We start from the raw sequence: 12,260 nt of genomic DNA, 5'->3' as shown, positions 1-12,260 counted from the left end.
TGGGCTGTGGAGGCCGGCAGGGCCGATGTGCAGCCACCCACTGCCCCCAGTCGCCAGGTGGACCCCGAAGGGACCCGGGTCCGGGAAGCCCTGCGGGGCCACTTCGATGAGGCCGCGGGGTGAACACTGGCAGGCCCCCCACTGCCCTCCCCATCCTCCACAACACTCCCTGCCCCTATGCCCACACCACAGAGCACCCAACAGCACACCCCCCACACTTTTCTTGTACAAATGAAAGCAGACACTTGTTTGTGAAATCAAACATGTTTACTGGAACTCTTCTTATTAACTATAGAAATTCTAACTTATATATATGTATGTATATTATTATAAAAACAGGGAAAACAAAGAAGGGGAGAACTATTTACATGGGGGGGAAGGATCAGACATTGAAAACTGGGGTCACAAATAAATACAAACTATGTACAGCCCAAAAAAACCATAAAAGTGGGAGGAATATATACAAAGGCGGGGGGGCCACGTCCTGGGCCCCATGCCCCTACAGTCCAGCACTGGGGGTGGGCGGCTGGGATCCCCGCCTCAGCTGCAGCCCTGGCTCGGGGCCGGGCAGACCGGAAGATACGGCCGGCAAGTGTCAGCTGGCCCCAGGTCTCCCTCGGCAGAGTGGCCCTTGGTGGCGGGTGGTGGTGCGACGGCGGACGGCGCAGCGGCTGGAGCAGCGGGCGGCTCAGCGGGTGGAGCAGGCAGGGTGGGCGCAGTGGCGGCCGGCGCGGCATGGCGGGGCCAGGTAGTCCGCTATGCAGTTGAATGTCTGCATGTAGGCCCCCCATGCCTCCTGGCGCCAGGCCAGCGCCCGCTCCTGCAGGTGGAGGTGGCATTGCTCCACCCGCAGCCGCTGCTCAGCGACCTCCACCTGCCGGCGGTGGAGGGCCAGCAGCTGGGGGTCCGTCGCCGGCAGCTGCTGCTGCTGAGTCCACCGTCTTGCCCGCCGTGGGGCTGGTCGGTCTTCCGCCGAGGGGCTGGCCTTGGAGCGATGGCCCCGGAGGGCTTTCCGGGACCACTGAAGCCTTGCCGGCGCTCTCCGGTCCTTCCAATGGTGCAGCTGCGGAACACAGGAGGGGGGGAAGAAGAGTGGAGACAGACGTTAGTGTGGGCCCCGAGCCGTGGCCCTTGTCCCCCCACCCCTCTGCTGCAGGTTCTCCATCCCCGTCCCTGGGAGATGCTGCTGTGATGGGGTTCAGGGGTCCCCCTGCACTGCACCCCGTCCGCTGGCAGGAGTGACTCTCACTCACTCAGCAGGTATGACAGGAGAGGTTTCTTAGGCAACAGGTGCCCAGTTTCTCCCAGAAGCGACAGTACAGCAGTCAGAGACAGTCCTTCCAACCCGTCCTGGGGAGAAGACCCCGAGGGGTGCCCCTCTGGGGTGTAGCTTTCCCCCTCCTCAGGCAGGCAGCCTTCTAGCTCTCCCTTCCCCTAGGCTCTAACTGCGGCCCCCGATTCAAACCCAGCTCGGCTCCTCCCTCCTCTTTGTTCAGGGCAGAGGTGTAACCTGCCAATTGTAGCCCCAGGATCATCCTTAGCCACTGCGAGCTATTCAGCTTGTTGCTCATATCTAGCCTGAGTCTCGCATTTGCACTCCCCCCACTCCATCTCATGCTGCTGCTGCTGCTGCTGCTGCTGCTGCTGCTGCTGCTGGGTGTCCCACCCCCTCCCTCCGGGGGACCCTAGGGGTTCCGCTCCCCCCTGCCCCGGAGATGGGGCATGGCACTGTCGTGCTGGGGGGACAGGGGCTGATGCACTCCTGTGAGGGACATGCCACTGCCGTCCTTGGGGCCATGGTCATCTGGGCATGTGGAGGGCCCTGGCCATATCTATTACCCGCACCCCTCAACCCCAGGGCTGTGCACCGGGGGGGTACATAGCTGATGGTCCACTCCCACGGTCGGGGGACACCCGGGGGGCGGACGCCTGGCTGCTGCTCCGGGATGGGAGGAGGATCTGGAGGCCAGTGTCGGTGGAGGAGGAGTCCCCCTCCTCCTCCTCCTGCTCCGGTGCCCCGGGGGTGGGCTCCTGGGGGGGCCCCCGGGGTGCGGGGCTTGCCTCCGGGGTGGACTCCGCCTCCGGGGCCTGCTGGGGCTCCTCAGCCGAGGTGTCAAGCGTGGCCGGAGGGGAGGAGGTGTGCCGGGGGCCCAGGATGTCCCTGAGCTTCCTGTAAAAGGGGCAAGTGACGGGGGCGGCCCCAGATCAGCTAGCCGCATCCCGGGCCCGGGCGTAACCCTGCCGCAGCTCCTTCACTTTACTCCGGACATGGTCCGGCGTGCGGGCAGGGTGACCCTGGGCGGCCAGGCCCTTGGCCAGCCGAGCGAACGCATCCGCGTTCCGCCTCTTGCTCCCCATTACCTGGAGCACCTCCTCCTCCCTCCAGAGCCCCAGCAGGTCCCGAGCTCGGCCTCCGTCCAGGAGGGGCCCCGCTGCCGCTTCCCGGCCTGGCTCCTGCTCTGGGAACCCTGGCTCCCCTTGGGGTGGGTTCCCTGAGGGCGCTGGGGGGGCTGCCAGGCGGCCATCAGGTCGGTTGGGGGTGTGGGTGGCTGCAGAAGAGCGTGCAGGCTAGCCACGTGTTACTGCTGCTGCCTGCACCCTCTCTCAGCTTCCTGCACAGGAAGGGAGGTGGTGGGGACCTTTAAGGGGCCGCTCCACACGGCCACCATTGAGCTGAGGGGCTGGAGAGAGCGTCTCTCAACCCCTCAGCTGATGGCCGCCATGGAGGACCCCGCAATTTCGAAGTTGCGGGACGCGCAATGACTACACGGTCCCTACTTCGACGTTGAACGTCGAAGTAGGGCTCTATTCCCATCCCCTCATGGGGTTAGCGGCTTCGACGTCTCACCGCCTAACGTCGATGTTAACATCGAAATAGCGCCCAACACGTGTAGCCGTGACGGGCGCTATTTCGAAGTTAGTGCCGCTACTTCGAAGTAGCGTGCACGTGTAGACACGGCTAACTTGACAAATTCCTGGCTGGGATGATTTAGTTAGGGTTGATCCTGCTTCAGGCAGGGGGCTGAGCTGGATGACTTCCTAAAGTGCCTTCCAGCCCGAGGATTCTATGATAAATCAGGCGCCATCTGTAGAAATTCTGCGAACAGTGAAACTGGTTTCATGCAGTTCCACGCAGAAGTTGGTTCTGTTCCTTTAGTTATGTCTGGGTAGCCAGGGTCTCTCTCATTCCCTTCTAGGTTGTAATTGTGGTTACGCTTTGATAATCTAGTAATTTTCTGTATGGTCTTGGTCAAATCCCTATAAAAGCAAATCTGAGCCTGGATTTGTGCAAGTCTACATCTGAATTTTGGAGTTAGCTCTTAATTTAGAGGGGGATGAACCCAAACCCTCAATCCTGACATAGAGCCACATATTGGGGGTCAGGCCTATCTCCAGTTTCAGAGAAGTAGATTTTTCTGTCTGTCTCAGGATGAGCTTTTAAGTGGCCAGGCTGTTAACTAGGTACAACTGAGGAAACCAACCAAATTTCCATACAAAACCAGAAACTAAACTCTTCACAAAAATTCATAAAATGTTATTGTGGAAAATTCTTGTTATACCTACCAGCAAGCACCACCTATAGGAAGAGATTTTCAGAAGAATTCAACATGGGCCTAACTCTACTCTCATTGTCAAAACAAAAAGCAGTCAAGTAGCACTTTAAAGACTAGCAAAATAATTTATTAGGTGAGCTTTCGTGGGACAGACCCACTTCTTCAGACCATAGCCAGACCAGAACAGACTCAATATTTAAGGCACAGAGAACCAAAAACAGTAAGCAAGGAGGACAAATCAGAAAAAGATAATCAAGGTGAGCAAATCAGAGAGTGGAGGGGTGGGGGGGAAGATCAAGAATTAGATTGAGCCAAGTATGCAGATGAGCCCCTATAGTGACTCAGAAAGTTCCCATCACGATTTAAACCATGTGTCAATGTGCCGAATTTGAATATAAAAGCCAGTTCGGCTGTTTCCCTTTCCAGAACGGTGCGATAATTCCTTTTCAGTAACACACATACCTTTAGGTCATTGACAGAATGCCATTAAAATGTTTACTAACTGGTTTATGGATCTGGAGTGTTTTGATGTCTGTTTTGTGCCCATTGACCCTTTGTCTGAGCGAGTTAGAAGTCTGTCCAATATACAAAGCATCTGGGCATTGTTGGCACATGATGGCATATATGATGTTAGTAGAGCAGCATGAGAAAGTGCCCGTGATTCTGTGAGTAACCTGGTTAGGTCCAGTGATGGTATTTCCAGAGAAGATATGTGGACAAATCTGGCAGAGGGCTTTGTTGCAGGGAAAGGTTCCAGGACTGTTATTCCTGGGGTATAAACTGTGGCTGTTAGTGAGGATCCTCATGAGGTTGGGAGGTTGTCTGTAGGAGAGAACAGGCATGTCACCCAGGGCCTTCTGGAGTGTGGCAGTTGTAGGTCTTTAATAATTCGTTGCAGTGGTCTGAGTTGGGGGCTGTAGGTGATGACCAGTAGTGTTCTGTTCTTGGCTTTTTTGGGCCGATCTTGGAGTAGCTGGTCTCTGGGTATTCGTCTGGCCCTGTCGATTTGTTTTTTTACTTCTCCTGGTGGGTAATTCAGGTTTATGAATATTTGGTAAAGTTCTTGTAGTTTTTGGTCTCTGTCAGTTGGATCAGAGCAAATGCGATTGTACCTAAGAGCTTGACTGTAAACAATGGATCTAGTCACGTATGCAGGATGGAAACTAGAAGGGTATAGATAAGTATAGCGATCAGTAGGTTTTCGGTACAGTGTGGTACTGATCAGGCCTGTTTTGTCCTGCTTGCTTACTGTTTTTGGTTCTCTGTGCCTTAAATATTGAGTCTGTTCTGGTCTGGCTGTGGTCTGAAGAAGTGGGTCTGTCCCACAAAAGCTCACCTAATAAACCATTTTGCTAGTCTTTAAAATGCTACTTGACTGCTTTTTGTTTTGATAGTGTATAGACTAGCAAGGCTTCCTCTTTGTTTCTACTCTCATTGGAGTTGTTTGAGTTTTACTATGGAGTTCAATTGGAACAGTATGATAGAAATGTAGGACTGGAAGGAACCTTGGTCTAGACCAATCCCTGCACTGAGCAGGACTAAGCATTGCCTAGAATATCTGAGAGGTGTTTATCTAATTTGTTCTCAAAGACCTTTAATGACAGAAGTTCCCGAACCTCCCCAGGCAATTTTTTCTAATGCATAGCTACCCTGACAGGAGGCTTTTCCTATTGTCTAATCTAAACCTCCCTTGCTGAAATTTAAGCCCATTTCTTTTTGTCCCATATTCAGCATATAAGGAGAACAGCTTTTCATCCTGCTCTTATAAGAGGTGTGATGCTCTGAACACTTGTTTTGATGCAAGACCATGAGTAACAACCTCAGGGAAGAGTGTATATAAAAAACACAAACCCCGTGTTAATTGAGTTCTAAGCTTTGATGTCACCAACCAATTGCACCAAATGAAAACTCCTTAGGCACTTTAACAGCCTTAACATATTCACGTCCAGTTCCTCTTGGGTACTCTCGTCTGTTTTACCACCCAGCATCTCACTGACAGATAGCTCCTTACACTGAGGGTCACTGCAAATCCCAAAGGATCAGTCACGTACAACAAGTCAACTGTGCTTTGGGCCTCACACCAAAGACCATGCTTGTAGCCAGTCTTATAGTAAATTATATGAAATTAAATACATAGGAAAAGGAAATTAAGGTTAAAGCAAGAAAACAGATAAACAAATGAGTTACAGGTTTAGGTTGCAAAAGGTGATACAGACTTCCATATTTGGCAAGCTCGATTTCTCCTTTTTGAGCTAACCCAGGCTCAGTAGTTGAGGATCTGCTGATTATTCCTACAAATTCCTTGCCCTCAACCTCACCCACAGTCCAAGTAGCATAAGAGATCCTAATTCTAATTGTGTTTGGAGTTTTTAATCCTTCTGCTATCTGCACTGAGCTGCATGTTCATTTGGTGGAAGGAGTCAATTCCCATGACACAACTTCTTTGGGAGGGGAGCAGAACAATAAAGAGGTTTATATCCTTTGTTGATGGTTTCTGAATTAAGATGTAAGGCACTTCATAGTTGTGAGATCCAACCATACCCCAGCTGGTAGCAATGGGTCTATCCTTTAGAGGGTTGTAACTTTTTTGAGGAAGTGCAGCTCTTTGCACTAATTAATGTCCCTCTCCTGCATGGTGATTCATACACTAACAGTGGCTTACCATAAACCACTCCAGTATTACACTACAGTATGGAATGCAGATATTGAAAATAAGATTAATGCATGCAGCAACTCACAAGCACTCAACAGTCTAAATACTAAACATTTTCCTGCAATTCTAATTCTGTTTTGTCAACATTAATCCTCAAGCGAGCCAGACAGATTCCAGATATGTCTGTACATGTCCAACTGAGATATGAGGACCTTGGCATGAACTGACACCAAGCTTGTCACAGCAACTTTTTACATACTTAAAACCTGTTATGTCCCGTGCCCAGGCTTCTTTTTTCCAGACTCCCCAGACCTAATTTTGTCAACCTTTTCTCATAGGTCATTTTCTAGAACTTAAATAATTTTTATTGCTCTCCTCTGGACATTCTCCAGTTTGTCCTCATCTTTCCTTCAGTGTGATGCTCAGTTATGGAGACATAGTATTCCAGCTGCGACCTTGTCAGTGCTGAGCAGAGTAGAAAAACTATATTGTGTGTCTTGCTTACAGCTTGCTTGCAACTTCTGTGAACACTTCCCAGAACGGTACTCGTGCTTTTTGCAACAATATTATGTTGTTGACTCATATTTAGTTTGTGATCCAATATGACCTGACATCTTTTCCAGTTCTCCTTTTTAGGCAGTCTTTCCCATTTTCCATTTTTCATTTGTGCAATTGATTATTCCTTGTAAGTATAGCACTTTGCATTTGTCCTTATTAAATTTCATCCTATTTAATTCAAACCATTTCTCAGTTTGTCCAGATCATGTTAAATGATAAGCCCATCTTCCAAAGCACTTGCAAACCTTCCTAGCTTGGTACTGTCCACAAATTTTATGTGTGTTCTCTCTATGCCACTATTCAAATAATGTATGAAAATATGGAACAGTGTCATACCCCAGGACAGATCTAGGCAAACCCTTCTCACTAGGTCCTTCCACGGTGACTGTGAACCATTGCTAAGTACTCTGAGTACCAGTTTCCCAATCAGTTGTACACCCCTCTTCTAGTAGGTTGATCTAAATTATATTTTCCTACTTTGCTCATGAGATGGTCACATGAGAGAGTATCAAAAAACTAACTGAAGTAAAGATACATCACATGTATCTTCCCTCCATCCAGCAGGCTTGTTACATTGTCAAAGTATATTAGGTTTGTTCAACATGGTTTGTTCTTGGGAAATAATTAACTGTTATGTATCACCTTAGGCAGTGCTGTAGCCAGACTAATCTTAGGTTATTAGACAGATTAGGCAGGGGAGGTAATATCTTGTGTTGGACCAAATTCTGTTGGTGAAAAAGAGAAGCTTTTGACCTTACACAGAACTATTTAAGATATTACCACAATCATCTTTTTCTCTACTTATCTTTTTACCTTCTAGGTCAGGGAGGGCAATGATTAGCCTACAGGCTGGAGGTGATTCACCAGGGTTAGTCCCTGGCAAGCTTCCATGCTTTATTTATCTGTGTGTTTGCAGCTACAGCTGGTCATGGCTCTTATTGGCTGCAGTTTGCTGTTCCTGGCCCATAGGAGCTGCAAGTGGCCATACTTGCGGACACATGAGTAAATAAAATACCAGTGGCCCACCAGGGACTAACCCTGGTGAACCTGCTCTGGCTTATTGCTCGCCCTGTCTAGGTGCTCACAAGTTGATTGTTTATTTGCTCCATCTTCTTTCCTGGTGCCCAAGTTAAGTTGACTAGTCTATTAGTCCCTGTGTTGTTCTTATTCCCATTTTTAGATGTGCAATATTTGCTCTTTTCCAGTCTTCTGGAATCTCTCCTTTCCTCTGTGTGGTCTCAAAGACAATCACTAACGGCTCAGAAATCTCATCAGCCTCTCCCTTAAGTATTCTAGGATGTATCTTGCCAGGCTCTGCTGACCTGAAGGCAACTAACTTTTCTAAGTAATTCTGAACTTACTGTTCCCCTGTGTTAACCTCAGGTCCTACCTCATTTACAATGATGATGACTATTAACCTTTTAGTGACAACCATAACGGTAAAAGAAGACATTTAATACTTTGGTCATTGCTGCCCCCACACCCACTCTTTAATTGTTATTAATTTTGTCTTTTTCCTGCTTCATTGAATAATGGGCCTATTCTCACCTAGACCTTTTTCTTGTCTGTAATGTATTTATAAAATGTTCTCTTGTTATCCTTTGTCTCTAGACAGTTTAATTCATTTGTATGCTTTGGCCTTTCTAATTTTTGTCCCTACGTGCTTTGCTCTTTCTCTCATTTGACCAAGTTTCCACTTGTTGCATGGCTTTGAATTTCAGGTCATTGCAAATCTCCTGGTTAAGCCAGGCTGGTCTTTTACAATACTTTCCTCCAAATTGTGAAAGTTTCCTTTTATGCCCTTGATGTTTCTTTAAGAACTGCAAACTTTCTGTAACATTTTTTCCCTTAGAATTGCTTCCCACAGGATCTTATCTACCTGTCCACTGAGTGATGTGCCATAAATGAGATTATGGCCAAAAATCAAACTGACAATAAGTTAAAATTATGACTTTATCTTGTCTTTGATTTTTTTACTATAGCACAGAAATTACTCTAAAACAAAAGGATATTTTCATGTATTCATATTGACGTTTAGTTCCACAGAATGTTGAAATGTGCGTTTAGTTTTTCTTTTGCAAGCCAATTTGCATTGTTAAATTAGCACTAGGAGAAAGAGAAAAAAGTTCAGTAGATCCTGCAGTTCTGCCTCAAATTTCTAAATTTCTTCACTGACCTATTTTGCAAGGATCACACCCGGCAGCCAAACAGCTGACTCATAGAATTTGCTGTGTGTGGCCCAGCTCCCATTCTCAAGCTTGTTGCTGTTTAATTACCATACCTCAAAGGGTCAATCTTTGGCTAATGAATTCTCAACTCTGAGTTATCCCTCATCCTAATGAGCACTAATAAAAAGCATTTAGTTGACTAATGCAACATAAAACTCTGCACCATTTCAATGCATCTGCTTAATAAGAACCTAGTTTAATATCAAATTACTGCCTGCTCAGCCAAAGCCTTATATTTGTGGTAGCAGGGCCGCGAGGTGGGAGTATCAAGAGCTGTAATATGGAAATTCCTCACTCATATTCTCTGCAGTATTGTATGATTGCTTAATTCATATAGCTGAGCAAATCTGATCAGTCTGCCAACTGTTTCACAAAATATACTGCGATGCTAGGCAACTGGCCCCACACAAGAGCTAGGAATACAGTATCGCTTTTCCTGGGACCAAGCTATTAACAGTTGCTTTGGGGATTTCAAAGAGGGTCACGGATAATGTTACAGACTGAAACAGCTTAGCTATACTCTTGGTCCACAAACTAGAGAAGTGAATATTAAATTCTACTTCTCCCCAGACAAACACCAATGCTATCCAATGTAATACATCCTCATTCAAACATGCAAGGAGGAATGGCATTTCAGAGCATTATCCTTCAACTCTCTGTATACCAGCAAACATACCAAAATAACTTGGAGATTACACATGCTGTTGTATATTTAATACCAATTAAAACATTCTTTGCTGGAATTTTCAGAAACATGAAATTCTCCATGCCTTCAATTTCAACTTATCTCAGCTGGTTCCTCAAAAAATCTAATTTTTTTATTGTGAACATCAGACCTTTCAGTGTAATTAAAACACATAAACACTGATAATTTCCCAGCTTCAATGACTAATTGCTTCCAAGAAATATTTTCAAACATGTTTCTGATAGCTATAAATCAGCCTCTAATAGCACAGGCAGAAGACAATAATAGTGATTATGAGCAGTGATTTTTATCACTCATAGGCAGTGGGGATTTTTTCTTTTAACAATTAAATGTTTCTGAAGCAATTTTACTACTGTATATGGCATCGAAGAGGTCAACATATATACATATTACGTACAGTTCTAGTGTCCACAATTTAGAAGGAAAAATGTTCAGGAAGGTGCAGAAAAAAATGTACTTGAGTGATTAGACAGCTGGGGAAAGTGCCTTAAGGGAGAGTTTAAGCATCCAATTTCTTTAGTTTATTAAAACAGATTGAGAAGTTACTTGATTAGTATGTAAGTATTTTTATGGGGAGAAACAGTTACTAAAATACCTGCTAAAGGCACAAATAATCCTGGGCTGGAAGCCAAAGCCAGACAAATTCTTATTAGAAATCAGGCACACAGGGAAGGTGACTAAACACAGGAACCAACTACCAAATGGGGGGAGTATTCTACATCTCATGCTGTCTTCTAATCAAGACTGTATGCCTTTCTGAGAGAGACAGTTTAGCCAAATACAAACAATTGGGCTCCATATAGAGGGATCTGGGTGAAATTTAATGAGTTATGACATACCAGCACTCAGGCTCGATGAGTTTATGGTCCCTTCTGGCCTTAAACTCTATGGTTATTTCTCAGTGCAATATTGTACAAATGGGGGTGAGAGGTAATAAAAAAGACACAGATTCACTGCCAACAATCTACCCCCAAAGAGACACACTCAACTTCCTGTTAATATTTGCCATGCTGTGGGTCTGCCTGTCCAAAAATCCTTGCTATAGAATGAAATAAATGGCCTGTCTCTATTCATCTTCTTCCAAACACCCATCTTTGGAAAATGTTCATTGTGCAATCACTTGCTGTGATAATTAGTGCTATAATTAGGACGGCCATCAGTGGATATTCAAACCACTTTGCATAGTACACCACAGACGCTACATATATTGGGGCAATGCAAGCACAAAGAGTTCTTCTCTCTTTCTCCAGGAAGTTACACAAATGGCAGGAAACTCATGTGGGTTTGAGATACTCCAAAGCTATGTCCTGAGATGTATAGGGAACAGCATTTATGTGAAAGCCCAAGGGCTGCCTTATGTCTTCAGTTTTGCCCTGAGCCATACCCTGACTGGCTTGGCTTGAAGTTCCCCTCTAATGGGGGATCAGCACATTTAAGGAGGAACAGCATCAAGGTTTTGATTAGATAATCATTTTTATATTAAAGTGTCCTTGTAGGAATGAGGTAGGACAAAGCCAGACACCCAGACCACTGACTTAAACTTGCCTGTTCCTTAGCCTTCAAAAGGTCATCTAGAGGCACACTGTGGACCCTAGAAGTACAGTGGAGGAGATACTGAGATTCTTTAATTCCCCTTCCATGCCTGTCACCCCAGATCCCCATATCAAGTTCTTCTCTGCCAATGGAACTTTTGATTAACCTTTTAGGTGGGGGGTGGGGGTCATGGAGGTAGATACCTCAAAACACTGAAAATGTTTCAGTCTTTGACCTTTTCTGGGGATTTTTTCTCTCAAGCCTGTCTCAGATTCTAGGCCTTTTTGTCAAAAACACAAACAATGTAGTCAAAAATGAACATTTCCTGGGGAAATTCCTATTTTCACAAAATGGCTATATTTTTAGCAAAAATATCAACCAAACCCAAACTTTGATATTTGACTAATGACAAAGGAAGCCTTACTTTTTCCTTCAATAGATTTTTTTCCTTCTTAGTTTTGTCCCATGCGGCTCAGGAACTATCACTGGAGATATGGGAAGCTTATTGTTTGTGGTTTGCAGTAGCTTCCATTCCATTCCAACTCTTTTCTATAGTTTTGGCTCGCATAAATTTTGCTTTTGATGACAGATTTCAGATGGACTCGTAACCTCAGTGGAAAGCTCACAGTAAATCTAATTAGCTGGGTATTAGAATTTCAAGTAAAACTATAGATCCCTTCCTGGGGAAAATGAGGCTTATAAAGGAACAACCCAAGTTAACCAAAAAAAATTGGCCAACTTGGGCCAAGTTCTTGGTTTAAAACAAACTATTGTAAAGTTTTGCCTGATTTCAGGGTTTTAAGAAATTCACATAACTTTACCGTTAACTTGGCTACTGAGAGCCCTCAATCCCATGACATTTGTTCATTTAATTTTCAGTGGCAGCCTTTGACAGCTGCATTGGGCCTCACATTACCAGAGACCTGACCTGCTTGACCTGCTGCTCACAAACAGGGAAGAACTAGTAGGTGATATAGAAGTGGGAGGCAACCTGGGATTCAGTGATCATGAGGTGGTGGATTTCAGGA

General features: G+C 45.9%; 1 protein-coding gene across 1 annotated transcript in view; it reads right to left on the bottom strand.

The window, feature by feature from the left end:
* Window positions 1-362: 362 nt before the first annotated feature.
* Window positions 363-12,260, bottom strand: part of LOC142011080 (uncharacterized) — a 158,819-nt gene continuing 146,921 nt past the window's right edge. Inside the window, exon 5 of the transcript XR_012644965.1 lies at window positions 363-1,063. The gene's annotated coding sequence lies outside the window, so the exon portion shown is untranslated. The remainder of the gene's footprint in view (window positions 1,064-12,260) is intronic.

The sequence above is a fragment of the Carettochelys insculpta genome, chromosome 3 (genome assembly GCF_033958435.1).
Source record: "Carettochelys insculpta isolate YL-2023 chromosome 3, ASM3395843v1, whole genome shotgun sequence".
Lineage (NCBI taxonomy): Eukaryota > Metazoa > Chordata > Testudines > Carettochelyidae > Carettochelys > Carettochelys insculpta.
The sequence above is the reverse complement of the archived record's forward strand: the minus strand, read 5'-3'. Positions and strand labels throughout refer to the sequence as shown.